A 4,576-nucleotide genomic window follows, 5' to 3' on the forward strand; every position below is an offset into this window, starting at 1 on the left:
ACAATGATGTGGAAGTTCTTCTGTTCCACGCTGGTTGCTCACTTCCAGTAGTTGAGCTGGTTCTGGATCCGGTGGAGGAGGTGGAGCGTCTGCAGCGTCGCCCTCCGTCACTGTCGGGGGGGTGAGTCAGCTGTGATTCATCTGATAGGTGGAGGTCAGGATGCGAGATGGAGTTCACACGGAGACGGATGTGGGGGGGGTTGTAGCGGTGGCCTGCGGAGACTCTCAGGTGTTCATGTAATCACCGGAGGAGAGAGAACAAGTGGCCGATGATCTGCACACAACAGCCCCCGAGAACACACACTACACACTACACACTACACACACTACACACACACACAACAGTCAGACTGACTCCACTGCCTGAAACTATAACAAATTAACCTGATTCAACATCTGTGGCTGTGATAATAACTTCATTTATAAATCACCTTTTCCCAACAGCTTCAGAAAGAGGACAAATAAAAACATCAACAAGTAAACAAGTTAAAAAAAAAATGTTTATTTAAAAAATAGCAAGATTGCAAATAATATAAAATGAATGCATTTTAAACATCATGACCATAATCAAATTATTTACAATAATCAATTATTCATGGATGAACTCATTCATTGTCAAAAAAACATTTACATGTTTAATAAAAGAAATCAACAGCACATGAACAACAATAAACATGAAAATAACAACTATAAATGTCATTAACTGTAAGTGTGGCCGGGTTATCTATGTCTATACTGTATATATTTATATATTTATAAATATATTTATAAATATATACAGTCTATTGTCCTACATTCATGAGGAGGATCTAAAGCCATTTAAAAACACTTTATTTATGTCTTATATCTACTTATAACTAAACTTACCAAGCTAAAGACCATTGACTAAATGTTTATACAATAAAAATGATAAATAAATGTGTAGTTTTGACCCATCTGTGGCCCAGCAGACGTCTTTATTAAAAGTGTAACTGGTGAGATGTGTCTGACCTGGTTGGGTTCAGTGTTGGCTGTTCCCAGATCAGCTGGGAGCGGAGACGCTGGCCGTGGAGAAGAGCAGGACGGGACAGGAAGTTATTTACAGTCGGTTCCCTCAAGCAGAGACAAAGTGGAACAGTCTATTATTCACTTTTCATTTCCCTTCATGGAAGCTGAGGGACTCTCGAGGTTTGGAGTTTAGAACGAACTTGCTAACGAATAGAAAACAAAATAATAATAAACTAAAATAATGATCCTCTGTCAGAAACATTAAAACTTGAATATTGTCAGTGTGATGAGGAAAATGACAGAAAACATCTTTGAGACACATTTATTCAAGATGTACTTTTTTTCAGTTTGGACCGTGTCCCATCCGTTTACATGGAGGAGGCGGGGTTAATAATCAATACCGCAGGCGGCCACCAGGCTGCTTGGGTAAACTGCAGCACATACAATACACAACAAAAACACCCGGACACATGTTACACAAAGCAGGTTGTGTCTCTTGCATGTGTCAAACACGCAGCTGGACAGCAGTTGTGTGTTTTTGTGAGTGCACAGTCATTGTGGATACATTTCACACAACTTTATTGTCACGTGTTCGCTGAGCTGTGCAGCTGTGACGCTTGTGTGTTGACTTGTCTCTCGCCGAGCGGTTCCTCACCGGCCTGTGGCGGCGTGCGCGTGGCGAGCTGGAAGCGCCCGAGGCCGGAGCGACACCTTGCAGCTCGATCTGTGAGGCGTCGCATCGCCCACTGCCAACAGATGGGACCACATCCCGCTCCTGCGCATGTACGGCAAAACATTATGTTTAATTTACGCCTTGTGAAGCCGTCACGTTACACCGCTGCTTCTGCAGGAAAGGGAATAATTAGCACCGGGATCAGATCCACTAATTACACAGTTGATCATCTATATTATTATTAATATTCAGAGTGGTTTCTCAGAGCTGCGGTCTGGAGACGTCTCGCTGGTCCTGGTTCAGTGTGGCTGTCACCATGTGTTTCACAGCTACCATGAAACATACGCTGCAATAAATCCATGATAACATTTACATATCACATTATAACTGACACGAGCGGTGACTCAGCGTCTATCGATTCAACCTGGTGATTGATTCCGACACGTGTTCGTCATGTAGCTGCTTTGCCGACGCTGTCATCTCAGTTGTTGCTGTTTTTCTTCTTCTGCACATTATTCTCCGTCCACCCGAGGCTTCTGAACATTTTCAAACTCACCTGATATCAGCTTGTTGAGGAAATATTCAAATAAGATCCTGACGGCTCGTGAATAATGATGAGATCTTGTGTTTTTTGTTTCACTTCTGTGGTGACGTCCAGTGAACAGTGGATCAGTTGAACCTGAGTTTAAAGTTGTGAAACCAGGTTGTGTCTTTTTTTTCTCCCACCACCAAAACGAATGGATTAATCCTGGAAGGTTATCGATGCAACGCTTTTCTCATTATGAATTTAATTTGGTTGGACGAGCGAACCTATCGACCAATCAATCGATCCGCTGACCGGGAGTCTGCAGTCCTGTAAATCACTCCACCATGTTCAACTGGTTAAACTGGGTCTTCTGTAGATTAACTCATCAATTAATCGACTCTTTGTGTAAACTCTGAAAGATACAGAGAGACACGTTACCAGTTTGGGCTCGTTAGCACGGACTCGTTACCAGTTTGGGCTCGTTACCAGTTTGGGATTGTTACCATTCAGCCCCACGTGTCCTGGAGTTCCCATAATGCCTTGTGAAATCGAATAACTTCTGTCCCATTGAAAAGGAAAGACATTGTGTTGTTGACCTGAAACTGGAAGAACACAAACATCCCACACGTAGAAGAAGCCGAGGAAGATGTTGTTTATTTATTTACAGGCCGAGATTCAAGAGATTTGGTGATAAGAGCCGACTCTGGTGTTAAACTTCATCCGGACATTTTCCTGCTTCATTCTCACATCGGCTCATTCTGACTTTTTCCTGACGTTTTCCGAGGAGAGCGTCAGGAGAAGATCTGGAACGTGTCCTGAGTGACGGCCTCAGACCTCTGTGTTCCCGCTCACTGCCCCCTGGAGGCTTCCAGGAGGATCAGCAGCCTCGTGTCTGAAAGCAGCTTTAAACTCTCTTATTTACGTTAGTGTGTAAAATGAGGTTCCATCGCGGCTCGACCCAGCGCACATCCGAGGACTCCACTGAAATCAATGGTTAGCACATTATGTGGCGCGGCCCTGATGAGAGCTAATGGAAGCCTCCTGTGATACTCCACACTATCAGCTGAAAACTAGGCTGCATTAATGGATTTTTATTCTGAAACCCGTTTTACTCCACCACTGTGTCAGGACCAAGGGCGGTGCACTGACCTTTACGGACAGAGTTCACCGCAGTGCCAGCTTCGCCCCAGTCCATATCCCAACACACAGCCATACTGCTGCATGCCCTTATGCACTGGCACATTTCCCAGCATGCTCCAGAGAGGGAGGGAGGGAGGGAGGGAGCGGGGGAACGAGACGAGCGAGAGAGAGAGAGGGGGAAAGGATGTGAGAGGAGTGAGAGTGATGTTGGGAAGAGGAGGCAGGAGGAAGAGGAGTGAGACGTGTGAGACGACGGCCGAGCTGACTAACGGCAGCATCGACCCACTGACGCTTGGTTGTGTGTTTGTGTGACGCTGCAGAAAAACACAACACACACACAAAGAAAAACAAAGATCCAGTGAATCCAGATGGTGGCGACGCAAACAGACGTATTTATTTCTCCTTCTTTCTCTTCCCTTTGTTTTTTACACTTTCTCTCTTTTTCTACACTGCAGTATTCTGAGAGACGGCCCACGCACCGGGGGGGGGAGGGAGGGGGTGAATGGATGAAGTCAGGAGGTGTGTGTGTGTGTGTGTGTGCACTAATTCACTGCCTGTCGGGGGGGCTTCTGTGTCTTTAAAGTTCACGTGTCCCTGTTAGAGGAAGTGAGGCAGCAGCGATCCACAGGCTCATACACATGTACAGGAACATATTGTATATATGTACAAGGGCCTGGATATAAATATTACAAACATTATATAAAAACATGTTCAAACTCAGAGAAATCCAATGCTTTATTCAAAGTAACACAACATTTGTCTTGTTCACCTGTTAATTGTGCAAGCCGGAGATTCTCAGGAGCATTCAGATCCATCTCCAGCTGCTTGCAGGTCAGATATAAAATGAAACCTCTTCTTCTGAGGTTCATTAAAGGTTCATGGCACATGCTGTGGGCAGGAAGGCCGAGCAGCAGGCACATAGGCAGTAACACAAATCCATACGTGTGTGTGTAGGACACACAGCAGGTCTCAGCGTGACGACCGGAAAGGCAGGAAGATGGAGTGAGACAGACAGAGAGACGTTCAGCCACAGTAAAGAAGAAACCAGGAGGACATGGTTGATGGTTCCAGAAGAATAAGATCTCATGTTTTATTCTGCACGTGTCTGTAAACATCCTAACACACTCACCGGAGTCGAGTGATGAACACAATGTGGACAACAACCCTATCAAAGCAGTTGAGACTTGTTTTGTCCTGAGTGGTGTTTGACGTCACACAGGGACATGTCCCCTCTGAGGTCCTCGGCCTCT

Source organism: Pleuronectes platessa, chromosome 18 (genome assembly GCF_947347685.1).
Source record: "Pleuronectes platessa chromosome 18, fPlePla1.1, whole genome shotgun sequence".
In the NCBI taxonomy this organism is placed as follows: Eukaryota; Metazoa; Chordata; class Actinopteri; order Pleuronectiformes; family Pleuronectidae; genus Pleuronectes; species Pleuronectes platessa.